We start from the raw sequence: 17,729 nt of genomic DNA, 5'->3' as shown, positions 1-17,729 counted from the left end.
CCCACCCAACCTCCTTCGCCTCCCCACAGCACCTGTATATATGTTTGAACAGATTTATTACTCTATTTATTTTACTTGTACATATTTACTATTCTATTTATTTTGTTAATGATGTGCATCTAGCTTTACTTCTATTTATTCTGATGACTTGACACCTGTCCACATGTTTTGTTTTGTTGTCTGTCTCCCCCTTCTAGACTATGAGCCTGTAGTTGGGTAGGGACCATCTCTATATGTTGCCAACTTGTACTTCCCAAGCGCTTAGTACACTGCTCTGCACACAGTAAGCGCTCAATAAATATGATTGAATGAATTCAGATCTTTGAATTGGCTAGTAGCATCCCAGAATCAAAAGTGGAAGTGTTTATCAGTGACAAATCCCACGACCTCCAGCTCCCTTCAGCCCCAGTAGAACTTAAAATCATGCTATGTTCTTGCTGTGTGAAACTGGAGATGTACCCTCATTCTTCTTGATTACCTGCATGCATTGGGGGATGATCCAGAGTCTGGCTGTTGCCTTTGGATACAAGCGCCAGGAGATTTGGATCCTAAAAATACCCCATTTAGGAGCCAAAATGTTCTGATCGTAAGGATTTTGTTCTTCCAGATATTGTGCGTCATATTAATTCACGTTTATTGCCAGTTCAGGCCCCTTTCATCCATTAGCAGATTTAATCATCCATTTTTTAATAGATACGAAGGCAGCGACTGTGCCTTTCATATCCTAGTGAAGTCTGAGTTTAAGTGGGATGATTATGGCTGGAGACACCTTATATCTTACAGGAAGAAAGGATGTTAAATAATTTCATGAAAGAAAGACAAAAGGGAATATTCCACCATCTGGAATAATAGCGAAGAGAGCAAATAGGTTTCTCGAAATTCTACTAATTAGAGAAAATTAAAATCTTTGAAGCAGCAGTGTTCTGGGGAATTGAAGGAAGCACTGGTCTGAAAGGGACTAAATGGAGTTTGGGATGTGGAATCACAGATCAAAGAGCTGCCTTCAGCTATTGAATTGCTGGCAGTCATGAGCAGTTCTTTGATCTTCTGATTCCAACCTGCCACATGTGTGATACTCCCATAAAGTTATTTCTCTTTCCCTGCCCCATAAACAGCTCCAACCCATGGACATGAGCAAATGGTGTGTGGGGGAAGATAGTGAAAGAAGGAGGTGAAAGAGCTGAATTCCTGGGCATATATTGTCTGCCTGCAATCTGATCTGTAAAGGTCCATTCTCAAGAGACTTGAAGTCCTCAAATCCCTAAAACGTTTGCTGGGTCCAGGTAGAGTCTTGTATAAATGGAGCCCTCTGAGGAATCTTACCTTGGGATTGTACATCTTCAGGGATGGATCCTATAACAACATAACCAGCCTGTTGTACTGGAAAGAGCATGGGCTTGGCAGTCACAAGGTTTTGCGTTCTAATCCTGGCTCTGCCATTTGTCTGTTGTGCGACCTTGGGCAAGTCGCCTCACTTCTCTATGCATCAGTTACCTCATCTGCAAAATCAAGACTGAGAATGTGGGCCCCAAATGGGACAGGACTGTGTCCAACCCAATTTGCTTGTATCCACCCCAGTGCTTAGGACAGTGCTTAGCACACAGTAAGTACTTAACAAATACCATAATTTTAGCCAGCCATTGTGACTCCTGTGGAAGAAGAGGTCGCTGGTCAGCACCATTACCACACTGTAGGGGGAATCTGTTTCTTCTTTTATCAGTCATTCAATCAATCAACTGATCACATTTATTTGAGCCATTAGTGCATGCACTGTACTAAGTGCCTGACAGAGTACAATAGAAAGAGTTGGTAGACCCGTTCCCTACCCACAAAGGTGCTCATAGACTAGAATCAACATCTTTAGGTGATGTCCTGAGATTTGAAAGATAGTGGAGTCACCCTTGGGCATCCCCTGCAATATCAATGATATTCTCAGAAACGGTGACTTTTCATGGTGATTTTGAGAAAAGTTTCATCAGAAAAGTGGGCTCTAATACCCTCCCCACTATCTGCAGCTTACTTCAGAAGTAATCCCCAAGCAGCGGCTGTGCTTCTGAAGGCTCAGAGAGGTGTATTCACCTCCACTGGGTCTCCCCTTCCTTTCAAGTTCAACTCCTCTGACTGCCTCAGTATATACAGCTATTCAGACAGCTCCGATAGAAAAGATTGTTTTCAAAAATGTCCAACATAGAAAACTTACGTCCATTGACCTGTGCACCAAATGTTTAGGAACACTATCATCAGCAATAGTTACAGTTCTTTTCATTTAATAAAAGTTCAATTATACTTACTATACTATAACTGAAGTCTCCACTGATAACAAAGAACTACTGATTATGGAGTTTAGGACCTTGGATCACATCCAAACCTCCAAAAGGTTGGCTGTGTTCAGAGATAGCAAGTTCTTTATCTAGAATCCACTCCTTACAAGTTTCATTAGGGCCTCCACAGTAATAAACACCCCATAATGTCCTCTGTAAATCTTGGGTAGAGTGGCTGAATTATCTTATAACTGTAAAGGGCCTCAGGGAGGAGCGGCAGAGTTTTAAATGCTGATAACAGTGATAAACAGCAATTGGCCAGGGCAACCTGAATGGCAGTGAGAAAGAAACTCTTAGCGGGCCTCTATTAGTACGAAGACCTTCAACCCGGCTAGAAATCGGGGAAAGGTAGTTTCAATTGACATTGGCAGTTTCATCCTGAAATTTACAAGGCAATGGGAACCAATGAAAGTGACTGACCCAGGATAAAATCCTTGCTGGACTTTCCTTACTCATATCTAAATGGTCCCCTTTAATAGCCACGGATTTGTATCTGCCTGGCTTTCCAAATGCTCCACGTGGAAAGTAACCTGGATATTTTGATGTCAAAGGGGAGATTTAGAAAATGTGATTAGCCCTGAGGCATTGGAAGTGCATTTGGCTGAACATTACAAAATTCTCCGTAGAGTTGCAACATCATCATCATGGACAACAAAATAAAACACAGGCTCTATTGTGCACAAAGTACAAGATGATAGTGGGAATGTGAACAGCAGACAATTGTGCTCAACCTATAGTGATTACCATGGGCTATCCAGAGGAACTGTAACTAAGTTGGTATCAGACCCATTTCGGTGAGAGGTGAAGAACTCAAGAGAGTGCTTTTTCCTTCCAATCATTCTCTTTCCATCCCCACAATTAACTAACCCGCTCCTTAGTTCCTCGAAGGAAACCTTATATCTTATTTACTGTCTTAGAAAACCTTACTGGACAGCTGACCATTTTCCAGAGCCAGTTAATTAATCTCTACAAAGGTGGAAGATGATTCTAACTGAGCCAAAGGGACACGGAAAAATAGTTTAGGGTATATGCTAGAATTTTACGTGCAATGCTTGAGGAAAGACTAGTTACAATCTATGAAACGCATACTATAGGACAGAACTTTATTAGGCTTGGTTCCACTAAATAAATTGGTTGATTTATTATATTTAATCATTCTCTTCTGGCTGGCTCCAGGGAGAGCGGCAATCAGCCTCCTGGAGAGAACTAACAGAACAGATGTGAATCTGCCCCCCATCCTTGAAGGAAATAGACACTTGCCTGCTCTAAGGAGGGAAGAGACCAATGTGGTAAACCTCGGACTACACACTGCTAGGCAGGGTAGCCCAGGGCTCCGAGCCACATGGAAGCGGTCTCAGGGGTCTGCTCTAGGTACAACTAAACTTCTTGTTGCAAGGCAACAGAAGGCAAAGAGCTACCCGGGGCACCTGGACAGACAGCATATGATTAGAGAAGCAGAGTGGCTCAGTGGTAAGAGCCCAGGCTCTGGAGTCAGAGGCCATGGGTTCAAATCCCGGCTCCACCAATTGTCGGCTGTGTGACTTCTCCGTGCCTCAGTTACCTCATCTGTAAAATGGGGATTAAGACTGTGAGCCCCCCATGGGACAACCTGATCACCTTGTAACCTCCCCAGCGCTTAGAACAGTGCTTTGCACACAGTAAGCGCTTAATAAATGCCATCATCATCATCACTGGGACAACACACACATTCCAGAGAAGGATGAGGGACTATGTTGCCGACTTGTACTTTCCAAGCGCTTAGTCCAGTGCTCTGCACACAGTAAGCGCTCAATAAATACGATTGAATAAATGAATCCAGTGGTCTCGGGGTGTCCATTTTGCCTGTAGGATCTCTCTCCCTTAGACCCTTCACTAGGCCTAGACTCATTTGACTTCTCAAATCGCCTTTGGCTCCTCATCTTCCCTCCCAGATTCTTTCCTCCCATCCTAACTTTCCCATCACATTTGACAACACCCTTCCCTTCAGCTGGCAACTTGCCATTATCCTTGAGCCCTCTTATCTCTGTCAACCTCCATATTCTTTCAATCACCAAGACATGTCAGTTCCACCCGCAGCATGGCCCAGTGGACAGAGCACGGCCCCTGGGAGTCAGAGGACCTGGGTTGAAATCCATCTCTGCCACTAGTCTGCTGTGCGACCTTGGGCAGGTCACTTCACTCCTCTGGGCCTCAGTTACCTCATCTGTAAAAGGGGGATTGAGACTGTGAGTCTCCTTGTCAGATCCTTTGGGCCCGATAAGCCTAGGGCCACCCTGAAATCTGGGTGCCTGGAGAACACATGCCAGTAGAGCACATACTCCTGAGAAATGCATTCTTAAGGGCACAGTAGCATGCCATGGGAGCTGTCTGGAGGCAGTAAGCTGCTCCCACACTCATATTCCATCTCCAAATAGTGTTGCTCAGCAAGTGACAGAGGCATTCTCTGACGGGATGGTGCATTGTGGCTTCAAGGCAAGGGGGTGTGAACTCTCTTTCCTCTCCCCTCCAGTGGAAATACTCCACAGATTAATGTAGTCTTGTTCACTCACTGTGCAGAAAGCAGGATGGGGCTCATTAAGATTACTATCTGTAATTGTGTTATTAAGCCATTAGCACATTTCCCAGTCATTAAGAATGCTCCATGCAGTATATTCCAGTGTAACTCAGGTTTATAATTGACAGTAGGATAGGACTCTTCCCAATCTCTCTCACAAATATGAGAAAACTCAGGGCCTCTACAAATAATTCCTAATCATAGTTTTCAGAGCTCTAGTTTCTGGGTCTCCTGAAAAAACCCTAAATAGATCTTTACTAATACAATTAAGAATTTAAATGAAATCCACTAGTCTAGGCCCACAGAACCTTTCTTCACCTCAATAAAATGATCTGATAATACTCCAAACACTGGCTTTCTTGAAGAAATACTAGAAGGTTTATCAGTGCACTCTCCATAAAGACACTAAGATACAGTTACAGAATGTTCAAAAGTTACTTAAGAAACAATAATGGCAATGAGAACCTTCTGCTTTATGGTCCCAATAGCTTCCAGTGACTTGTGCAGACTCGTTTCATTCCTCTCCTCAGCTCCATACAAGTCTAGTAGGCTATCTCACTCCAAAGGGGTGATAGGACTTGAGGCCTTATCTCATTTGTTTTCACATCAATTTTGTGAGAGATGATGGAACAAAAAGGTAAAAGGCTTATGAAGGAGAGGATACAAACTCAGGGAGGTAGTAAAGGAACCCAGGACTGGCAGATGTTGGCCACTTGAAAACAGCTATGTTCTCCAAGTATGCAGCATTTACAGGGAAAGCTGCAAACCTGCACAAGTTGTTCCTTTGCCAGAAAACAGATTTTAATGTTTTAGATTTCTTCCAAAGCAAATCTGACTGCAGCTACACTGATTCATTGGTTTCACTAATAAAATGTCTGTGGCTCTAGATAAAGGCCTGCAGAGAGAAAAATATCCTTCAGAATATATTTAGAAGAGAATTTAGAGTGTGGAGAAAATGAATCATTCTTTAATAGTGTACATGACACAAGTGGTGTTTGCTATAACATAGGAAAGAAAGCACAATATAGATGGTGTAAGAATAATAGCGAGATTAACATTAACCCAGTTTGAGAAGAAGGAAAATGTGAAACATGCAAAGGATAAATGAACATGAATAGTGAAAAGATCCTGGAATCTAAAAATGCATTGAGAGTGGAAGACGGAAGAATGAGAGCATACTGTACCCTGAAAATGCAAACAGAATCCTTAAAATCATATCATGATTTCAGGAAGGGGACATTGTTCATGAAAATAATATAATTCTTTTTAGTTTTGACCCTAAGAATACAATTGTAAAGGACTAGGATGCAAACAAATCTTTTATCCCATCTACCCAAAGACTGTTTTACCTTTGGTTCAAATAAATGGATTTAAAAGCATCAATTTTCAAACTACAAGTACAAGAAGAATAATGTAACCATTAGCTTGTTAAATTATTTGAAAGCAGGAATCATGTATTTTACATCTGCTGTACTCTTACAACTGTTAGTTCACACTCTACATACTGTAGGTGCTTATAGCTATCTTTCAATCCCCAGTGAATCAAAAATCCCTGCATCTAGATGTCAGAAGAATTAACAACGTGTATATTCTATGTAAGAGAGTTTAAGACTACTGTTAGGAATAGCCCAACAAAAGTTAACACTAAAGGTTGTAAGTCTTGTGTAACTAAATTTTGTCCTTGCAGCGCCTTGGAGGAATTTAGGATCAAATCCAGATATTCTCCCCACTTTTTTTTTCTCCTGGTCAGTTTCTTCAGTTCGTACCGCGATTCTGCCCCACCTAATGAGTCCATTCTTATAAATGGGTAAGGGACCAAACAGAAACATTATGATTTACAACAGAACACTTCAAAGAATTTTCTAACATAAACTACTTTGTGTTGGCTCTGAAGTTGACAGCATTATCCATCAAGGACTAATTGAGGCAACTGCAGAAACATCAGCACAGGTGCTTAGGTAATCTTTGCACAGTATCTAGGGTTCTCTTGAACAGTTCTACAAAATAAAGCAAGTGTTCCTCCACTGCTATTGCTCGTTTTCCAACCACAGGCCCACTAAGTTTTATGCTTGCTGCACCATGCTAAAGAAGACCAGACTGTTTTCTTTTTTCCCCCCTCGGTCGCAAGAATCCGTCACCCCACCCCCTGCACCCATGCTAGTCTCAGTTTGGTTGCTGCCAGCCTATGGATATTGATAAATTAACCACAACTTGGCTACGTGCCTAGACAGCGTGATTGTGTACATCAAAATGCATTTATGAGAATTGCAGACTCTTATTCCATGATTTTAGATCTGGAAACACTCTGGGAAGAGAACAAAATGATTTCTACAAATCAAAAGGTTCATGAAATTCTATCGAAATTGGCAGGCACCGGTTTGAACTTTTATCTCGTATTTGTTCCTTAAGCAAGTTATTTAGTCCTTGCCTGGCATAAAAACACTGTCTTTGGGATAACAGATTTTTTGTCAGAAATACTTAGGAAAAATCAAACCCTATAACATGAACAGCATATAGGGAAAGAAAACACAGAGAAATGCCCAGTTCTCATTCGAAAGGGATTATCACAAATGACATGAGTGAAAACATTATATTTCTTTTCCTCAGTGGACAGTGCTACTATTTTGAACTTGGAAAATTCTCCACTCTCGGAGCCACAAACTGGTCTTGGATAGTAGCAAAGTCAGGGAGGGAAGGTCAAGCTAAGCTTTCCACAGTTGTATTATAATTTAAAAATTCTTTCTTGGAGATTTTCTTAAAGCCTTTTTCTCAGGAAAAATTGTCTGTTGAGCATCTTCAAATTTACAAAGAAACAATGCAAAACGGCATCACTTAATGGTTAGAACAATGCTCTGGGAGTCAGGAGCTCTAGGTTCTAATCCTTGCTGTGTGATCTTGGGCAAATAACTGAATCTTTCTCTACCTCAGTTTCTTCATCTGTGAAAGTGGGGATGCTACCCGTTTTCTTTCCCTCAGACTGTGTTGTGGGACACGGTCTGTATCTGATCTCAAACAGTCACATTTATTGAGAGTTTACAGTATGCAGAGCACTGTATTAAGCATTTAGGAAGGTATAACATAACAATAGTACACATGTTCCCAGTCTAGAGGTGGTAACAAACATTAAAATAAATTACAAATATATACATCAGGGCTATTGGGATGGGGCTGGGGTCAATATCAAGTGCTAATCTGATTATATGTACCTGAGTGCTTAACATAGTGCTTGAAACACAACAGGTGATTAATACGACACTTGCTATTTTCACCCAAGATCCCCAGTTTATCACTGGAGTTTACAGTCACCTGGAGAAAGCAGGCACAATAGCCTTTAGGAGTGACACCGAAACACCACATTTTTTGTTGTTGTTGTTGTAGCAGTGATATCTTGGCCTGAGGATCGGTTCATTATGTCATAATATCTATCTCTGTATTCCTCGATATGACCTTCAATAGGCATTATTTTTATTTTCCTATAACGATCATTCTTCCCCTTACTCATGTTCTCATCTGCTACACTACATATATCAGCTGCTGTATATGTGTTTGTGCCAACAAATTTCTGAGGTCTGTCATTAGAGTGCTCTCAATGGACAATGATATATGGGGGAAGTAAGGTATTACAGGCACAGCATGAAATTGAGTTTTCTACATATTCCCTCCCAGCAGAGCTGGTTGAGGACTGAGTGCTTTTTCCAAGCTGCAATAACTGCTACTAAATTTTTTTTTTTTTTTTTTTTTTTGGTTTTTAACCATCGGTAGCATTACACGTTCCTGCTGAGGGCTCCCCGGGAACAAAGGCATACATGTTGGGATAACCCAGGACTCAGGACTACTGGCCTTAAGAGTCCACTCCCTGCTCAGCATACATTTCTTGAAATCTTCATAACTCTGGGATTTGCCTTGAGAGCAAGTCAATTAAACCTTGAAAACTGCTCTGAAGTCACTGAAATTTTCTATGGCATGAACATCTATTAAGAGCATTTTTTTTTAAAACAGGACAAATGAACAGATTTATTTATACCTGTGATAATCAACCATTGCTCACTCTTCTCTTCACTTATCTACCTTCTTTGCCTCAGTGTTGCCTTTGGTCTAAATTTACTTGTTTTTCTCATTATGCATCTTTTCATAGCATCTTCCCTATGCTCACTTTGCCAATTAAATGCACAACCCCATCTCTAGTAAAGCTACACACCATTTTCTGTGCTCCCTGTTTGGTACCTGGCCAAAAAAACCCTCAAATATCTGAGATGAGGTGTAAAGAGAAGTTGAAGTCTGCTCCTTCAAAGAACTTGCTTGTGTTTCACAACAATAATTTGACTCCAATTCTAATAAGGACTCAAAATAGCTTTAAAAATGGGTTGGGGAGGGAGGCTAATGAGATGTTTTCAAACCTGGGGTATTCGTCATTTAGGCCTCTGGCCCTGTTAATCTAAAGTGAAGTATAGTAGACGCTAAGATTTGTTACAAGAGTACCAGTACTTTATGCTGGATTTAGAAAGTGTTAAATGCATGGCATTATGTAAAAGACAACTGCTGTAGTCAGGTCAAAGTTAGTGCGGTTATCACCAAATGTTAAAGCCATTCTGCTCAGTCTCATGGTACTTAAAATGCTGGCATAATTCCTTGCCTCTCCAAACAGATTACAACTGAAGCCAGGTTGAGATTATGTTTTCACCCCAGATTTCAAATAGCCATATCACAACTTCAAATTGCTTTGCAGGTAAGACTAGGAACAGTAATCCCTGAGTTTTGATTTAAGCAATAACCAATCCTTCCTGTTTCTCAATACATTATCAGCTGAAAAACAGTACATCTTCTAAAATAATCACAAATCGGGGAAAATAACGGAATCACATTTTCACAATTTTCCAAAGTTATGATACACATTTGTTTTTCACATTTAGGGTAAAAATGGTTGCATTTCCTTTTTAGTAATAAATCAAATTACTTTTCACCTCAAACAACATCTTTACCCATAGTAGAAACCACTGCAATAAATGGGAAATGGAAAAACCTCACTCAAGAGAAGATTTATGAATTACAGACCTGCACACATGCAGGTTAACACACATGCTAAGAAACAATTGTTCAGAAAGTGTACCTGGAGAGCTATGCATGCATATGCATTTTATATATTTTTCATAAGCACTCATGTTTAATTTCAATAACACATTTAAAGAAAGCATTCACTCTGCAATGAAACCATATAATCATTACAGCACTTATTTAGAATTTACTTTGTGTTGAGTGCTAGGGCATATATGTGGTTATGAGGTCCGAGACCCTTGCTCATCTTCTAAACTTTAGCTCGCTGTGGGTGGGGACTTAGTCTATTATATTGTTCTGTTGTACTCTCCCAAGTGCTCAGCACAGTGCCCTGCACAAAGTAAGCACTCAATAAATATGTTTGATGAATTTCCTGTCCTACACGGGGCTCAAGTCTTGGAATACTGAACCTTGAACCAAGCTTTCCCAGGTCCTAGAAATGCCTTGAGCACATTATCACTAGTATTCTAAGTACAACAAAAATTTGTAACTCTGCTAGTTTACAGAGTTAATGAGTATTACTTATGGTTTATGCCATGTGTACTTCAAGAAATGCTGTCAGTCAAGTTTCTGTATATTTAGGTGGTGGCAAACAATGTGTGGAGGCAGCAGAAAGAATATCAGGACAGTAACAAAAACCTCTCCAATAGCAGAACTAGAACAGTGTTCAAACAATTTCTCCATCTTCCTAAATATTCCAGGGCTGGCAGACACAGAGACAGAAGATGAAGGTGGTAGGCTCAAAATAAGAAAAAAAAAAACCAGTTGGCAATGTGAGGGGAAGCATTTGGATTTTGTTGCCATGAGAAGTTTTTGTGAGTCAAAGTGATCATCACTTTCAAGAGGGGTAGAGATCAATTTGATAAATCAAAGCAGGTTATAAGAGGACAGGAGAAGAATGTCGAAGAAAGTGTAATGGCAAACATTTGACTATTGGGATGGATGTCAAAGAAGCCAACCATCATATGGCTTCACTGAGCGTTCTGGAGTAAAATCAGGCCAAATACTGGTCTGGACAGATGGGTCTTTGGATATCCAGTCACGGCATTTCTATCGTTCTTATGTTCTAAAAAGGATCAGGTGGAAAGTAGAAATGATCTTTCCTTCCAAACACTTTGCCAACCAATCTTGCCTGCTCTTTGTTTCCTTGTCTTTTTACTCTGACCTTTCTTCCATTTCTCCTAAGCATTTAGCAGCTGTCCAAATACCACCCAAGGATTTCAAAACCGCCCTGTTAATCATTCCTTTTTTGTCTGGGAGTTGAGGCTCGCTCAAGATTGTTGGCAATTGCTCAACAGTTAGGGTGGCTCCATCCTCAGATACCTGTGGGCAATGACTAAGTCAGCCCCTGGGAGGAGAGAGATATTCATCCTGTTCCCTAGGCTGAGCTTTAGACCATGGAGATGTGTTTTTTCTTCCTCCTCCTTTCTACTCCTTTACCTCCCTTCTACTTTTCAGTTTCCTCCTCTCCCTCATCCCTCAAAACCAACGTATAATCTCTTCCTTGGCCCTCTTCATTTAAGGATCTCACGTTTCTGGTAGATCTTGGATAAGTGTTTGCAATACACAGCATCGCAAGCTTCTCAAACAATGGTTTTAATAATAATAATAATAATGGCATTTATTAAGCGCTTACTATGTGCAAAGCACTGTTCTAAGCACTGGGGAGGTTACAAAGTGATAGACAGGGAAGGGCTTGTAACTAACACTTCCTTAAAAATACCAAAAAAACTTCTCACTTAAGCAGTTTTCCTCCCTGTGCATTTGCCATTTTGGGACATTTGGTTACACTGATGAGTTGGAATTTGCAAAAAGCACTGCAAAGCACTTGGGTTTCCTTAATTTCTACAGACAGCATTTCCTAATCTAATTACAGAACTGACATTTGACACGGGGACTCTATTATATTTTCAAATCTCAAAAAAAGAATAGGAGATAGTTAAGGCTAACCTTAACTGGTTGAGAACTTCTAGACAAAAAAACCCACCACCACTTTAAAATTCAAGGTCCTTTTGGACAACTGTATTTTCACCTGCAGCACTTTCCCCTTCAACTCTACCTCAATGCTCAGCCTCACGATAGCTTTCAAAGGATATGGAAATAACCTTAATTGAAGTTCAACCCGGTGACAAATTCCTAAAGATGCTACAGAACACATCTGAAAATCTGCTTACCTTTCAAAAGATATATACAGTAACAGTTCTGATTTCATGGCACAAAAGTTCTTCCCATCTTTTGTTGGTCTACTTTTACCTCTATCTGTTGATTAGTTTTAAGGAATGGACAGTCAGGTCTGAGTTGAAAGTTGCATTTTAAAAAAGAATGCAGAAAAGAATTGTCTAGTGAGAACTTCTTTTCTTGTTTACTGAATTGGGACTCCATGAAATCAATTCACGGCTTTTGAACCGCAGATACCCTAGTGGATTAGATTCATGTAGATCACATTTACAGATATATAAACAGCACACATTCAGAGGCAGGAAAAGTCAGAGGATTCCCACGGGCATATCTGCCTATTTATGAGACCCATTCATTTGCTACCCTTTTTACCATGGTATCTGGCTATCAGTCATACCGCCATGAGGTATTAGAGCAGGTACTCTCCACAAAATGATTGCTAGTGAGGCCAAACGAAATTCATTCCTGATTGTTACAAGATTCAAGGCTAATTTAGAAATGCTCCATCCTAGTCCACCCAGATATTCCACCAAAGGAGCTGTTTCTGGAACACTCAGAAAAGAAGTTTGGTTAGACCAGGGCTAGTTCTATTTTATGCTTGTCTACGCTCTAACTTAGGAGCCTTTTCTTAAGCAACCACACACACACATACCCTATAGTCTTCCAAATTATCAAATGTTTCTATATTAAACATGAGCTCTATATGGGCCCATATTACACTGGCAATAAGGAGGAGTCATTTTCCTTTTGCTAGGTCACAATTCTATAGTGTCACTGCTGATGTTACACTACTGGACATGAAGTTCAAAGCTCGATGCATAAGCAAAAGTTTATTAAGTGGTCAGAGCAATGGCCAGGGATTGTGTCTACCACATCTACTAAGCTGTACTCTCGCAAGCACTTAGTATGGTGCTCTGCACACAGGAAACACTCCAAGAATACTACTGATTGATGATGCTCTGAGTGCGACCTGGAGGGAACTGTAGTAAGGTCATCCCTCTGCCCTACCCCCTTCCCCTCCCCACAGCACTTGTATATATTTGTACATCCATTCTATTTATTCTGATGGTATTGACACCTACCTACTTGTTTTGTTTTGTTGTCTGTCTTCCCCCTTCTAGTCTGTGAGCCCGTTGTTGGGTAGGGACCATCTCTGTATGTTGCTGATTTGTACTTCCCAAGCGCTTAGTACAGTGCTCTGCCCACAGTAAGCGCTCAACAAATATGATTGAATGAATGAATGAATAATTAGCAAAGTCAGGAACCTACATCTTCAGCAGCACTAGTACACAGTGCTATTCTTTAACCCCTCTTTTCAGTCCACTACCCAGACAAGTACTCAATGCAATGGTCCCTTGCCAACCAAGCACACCTCTGTCCCCCATTCTATCCTCTAGCATCCCTTCAGATACACAGAAAAGCTCACAAACATTGTAGAACAAAGCCAAAAACAGCTCACCATCAGCTAATATGGAATGATATGGAGTTTGGGTCAGCAGCCTGAAGTCCCTGATTCCTAGGCACATTCAGAGTTAGGAGTAACCTATGTACTGTAGGGACCTGTCAAAACCGCCTCCTTTACTGCATTGATAATTATTCTATGACCACTAAAACTGCAGGTGTAAAAACTGTAGCAGCCCCTATTCACTGGGATAGCTTGCCGTCTGTAGGGGGACTGAGCCATTAAATGCCCATGTTTACATGAAAATGACAAGTAGTTATTAAACAGCATGTACAGATTCAAACACTAACACTTTGGGGCGGGCAATGGAGAAGGCCTGGCGGGGGAGGGGAGAGGGAGAGGGGCAGTATGGTGAAGTGGTTAGAGCATGGGCATGGGAGTCAGGTGGTCATGGGTTCTAATCCCAGTTCCACCACTTGTCTGCTGTGACACCTTGGGAAAGTCACTTAACTTCTCTGGGCCTGTTACCTCATCTGTAAAAAAAAAATGGGGATTAAGAGTGTGATCCCAATGTGGTCCAGGGACTGTGTCAAACCTAATTAACTTGTAACTATCCCAGTACTTAGAACAGTGGCTGTAAGCAGTTAACATGTACCATAATTATTATTATTACTACTAAATAATTCTTCTGAGCATCACACCAGCTAACAAAACATTTTTTTGGAGGCAGGAGACTCCCTGCAGAAGTATTGTCAAGTCTGTACCTATCACTCTGGAAGCCTAACTCAAGGCCTTAACTGCATGACCTTGGCCATGTCACTGGACTTCTCTGTGCTTCAGTTTTCTCCTCTGAAAATGGTGATGATACCTGTTCTCCCTCACCCTTAGACTGTGAGTCCTACGTGGGACAGGGACTATATCCCATCTGCTCACACTGTTTTATCTCCAGTGCTTGGTACAGAGCTTTGCAAAGAGTTGGCACTTCAACACCACAGTCCGTATTATCAACATCAACAACTCCCATGGCTTGTTGTGTTGTGCTAAGAAGAACAAGCAGTAGTGTTTTTATATCAATACAATGTTACTAAGAGCCTAGAGTCTTTCCCATTTCCTCATTAATTCTTTTAGGCTTATCATTAAGTCATAAAAATAAGGGGGAATAGTCTGTGAGGCAGCTAAATGGTGGGTATCTTTCTACTTTATAGATGTGAGGAAGGTAAGCAAGATGTTTGAAGTGGTGGTGCAAATAAAAGCTAGGGGTCAAAATTTGCAGCTGGGTACCCTAACCAGCAAACAAGAGGGATAGATTGCCTGTAGAATATGAGCCAATGGGAGGGTTTCAGGAGTATTTTTATGCCTGCCTCACTCGGAGCCATCCTTCCTCCTGGATCTGATGTTCTGTATGTTTACTTGGCTAGAACTGCCGGCAGAGGGTTCTAATGCAGTCTGTTGGTTTAATTGGGAAGTCATATGCAAGCTTAGCACAAAGGCTGAGCATAATTACCTATCTAGAGAAAGAAAGATGGCCAAGTAGGGGCAGGAGCAATGACAGGGTCTGAGATGATGTCAGACACTGTTGTTTAACTACGCGGAACACATAAGAGCATCATTAGAGACGCAGCATGGCTCAGTGGGAAAGAGCACGGGCTTTGGAGTCAGAGGTCATGGGTTCAAATCTCGGCTCCGCCAGTTAGCTGTGTGACTTTGGGCAAGTCACAACGTCTCTGGGCCTACCTCATCTGTAAAATGGGGATGAAGACTGTGAGCACCCCCCGTGGGACAATCTGATCATCTTGTAATCTCTCCAGCGCTTACAACAGTGCTTTGCACATAGTAAGCACTTAATAAATGCCATTATTATTATTAGTATTATCATTTTAGACTCAGGAGTTTGATGTGCCCCTAGCTCTATGGTCCCTTGATATGCCACCTGAAAGCCTGTAGTCCTCAGATAGTTCCAGGCACCTGCCTTTTCCACACAGGATGACTCCTACACTACGCTTTTCCCCCAGGCCCCAGTTGGGCCCATCGGGTTCTTGGAATATCCTGATGTGCCAATACCCATATGTGGCCATTCTGAACTGTGCCTGGTTTTGAGCCATGTCTTTACTTCCACTTGCTGCTCTCCTTGAGGTCTCTGAGGGCCTCCTTGCTTGCTTGAAGCATGGAGCAAGTGAGGAATTATTCACAGCCTGAGAGGGGAGGAAAGGTAGAGGGGAGGAAAGCAACTTTCACTCTTCAAAAGCCCCTCCTCCCATCTCCTTCCCACTCTTGAAATCCAGAGGGAATTTGGAGTCCGTCTGGTCCCGTCCAACTCCCTGACTCCTCCACCAATATGGGCGTCTTCTGATTCTATTTGTAAAAATAGTTGGCTGGATGATGAAGGGAAGAGGAGACAATGGCTGCCCAAGTGCTACTGAGAAGCAGCAAGGTATAGTGGATATAGATATACCTTGGCTTGGGAGTCAGAAGGTCATGAGTTCTAATCCACCTCTGCCACCTGTCTGCTGTGTGACCTTGGGCAAATCACTTCACTTCTCTGTGCCTCAGTTACCTTATCTATAAAACGGGGACTGAGACTGACTGTGAGCTCCATGTGGGACAGGGACTGTGTCCAACATGATTACCTGGTATCTACCCCATTGTTTAGTACGGTGCCTGGCATATAGTAAGCGCTTAACAAATACTATATTATTATTATTATTAGTCCCAGGATCGGGTTTTAGGATTTACAGATGTTGATTAAAGAGGTTGGAGAACGGAGCCTTGAAATCGTGGAAACTTTTCTTGCCAAGCCAGATGTCAGCTGCAACTCCTATGGATCTAGATCTGAAAATGTGGTTTTGATTGGGGATTCTGTGAGATTGGCTATCTCTAACTCCGCCACTGTATTATGCTCTAATCTCTCTTCTATTCTGGAGCAATTGGAATTTAGCGATACGGTAATTCAAAATATATTTCTGGCATTCCAAGTAGCCTGTGGTTGCAGTGGTTATACATTTGACTCGGAGAATGGTTTCATTGTATAAACTGTAATTCAACAAATGCTGATATTTTGGACTGCATTTACAATGGACTAAAACTGGTGTTAAAAGGTTTTGAAGCCTTTATTTCCCTGCAGCTATTTTTGGTACCGTGAGGCTTTCTGTGATATGAATTTTAGGAAGATGGTGTCACTGCAAACCATACTATGATTCTAAACTACATTCAAGTAGCCCAGAACAAGCAGTGTATCATATTTGAGGAAGCCCCTTGCAGTGTGGGGTATGTCACCTAGGGATTCTTTTAACTAGGCATGAGGTCAGAGCCAGAAAAAGCTTACCAGGTTCTCTCCAGATAAGACTATCCTCACCCCTACTCCCTCCTACTTGGACTGTTAGCCCCATGTGAAACCTATCTTGCATCTACCCCAGTGCTTGGAGCAGTGCTTAGCACGTAGTAAGCACTTAACAAATACCACTATTATTTTTATTATTACGATCACAGTTTAGCCTTTTTCTGCTGGGGCTTATCTGTGATCGAACTGGATTCTAACAGAGGGAAGAGGGCACAGAAATGGCAGGGTGGTGGGGCAAGGAGCCCAGCGGTTCACTCAGATGCACTGTAGGCTGGCTGAGATATTGTGGCTACCTTAAAAACTGAACAAGGTCATTGGAAACTGTGACTGTGATTCCCGAAACTTTCCACTACAAAATGCACCCCTGGGAATTCTCCCAGAATACTCACTAGATCGTAAACCCAGACGTGAACGCATATTTGCTGGCATAATCAGAATATTACGCTACAGTAATCGGGACAGGAAGTTTCTTAAGGGCTCTCAAAGAAGCACCATAGATACTTTCATTACACCAAAGTAGTAAAAGTAAAATTAAAAAATTCCTTATTTCATAAAGCAATTTTGATTGTTAGTTAAGGTAACAAAGATGTTATTCTCCTTTCAGCATGGCCTAGTGGAAACAGCACAAGCCTGGGAGTCAGAGAGAACTGGGTTCTAATCCCGGGCTCTGCCACTTGTCTGCTGTGCGACCTTGGGCAAGTCACTTAACTCCTCTGTGCCTCAATTCCCTCATTTGTAAAATGGGGATTAGGGCTGTAAGCCCCATGTGGGACATGAACAGTGTCCACCCCGATTTGCTTGTACAGTGCCTGGTGCAGAGTAAGCACTTAACAAATACCATTATTATCATTATTGTCATTATTATTATTATTCTTAAAACTCTCA

The 17,729-nt window shown here is 41.6% G+C and overlaps 1 protein-coding gene across 1 annotated transcript in view; it reads right to left on the bottom strand.

The window, feature by feature from the left end:
* Window positions 1–17,729, bottom strand: part of SEMA5A (semaphorin 5A) — a 365,291-nt gene that overhangs the window by 101,239 nt on the left and 246,323 nt on the right. The window lies entirely within an intron of this gene.

This window comes from Tachyglossus aculeatus, chromosome X3, assembly GCF_015852505.1.
Source record: "Tachyglossus aculeatus isolate mTacAcu1 chromosome X3, mTacAcu1.pri, whole genome shotgun sequence".
NCBI classification, from domain to species: Eukaryota; Metazoa; Chordata; class Mammalia; order Monotremata; family Tachyglossidae; genus Tachyglossus; species Tachyglossus aculeatus.
Note: the sequence above shows the minus strand (reverse complement) of the source record. Positions and strands in the feature narration are given on the sequence as shown.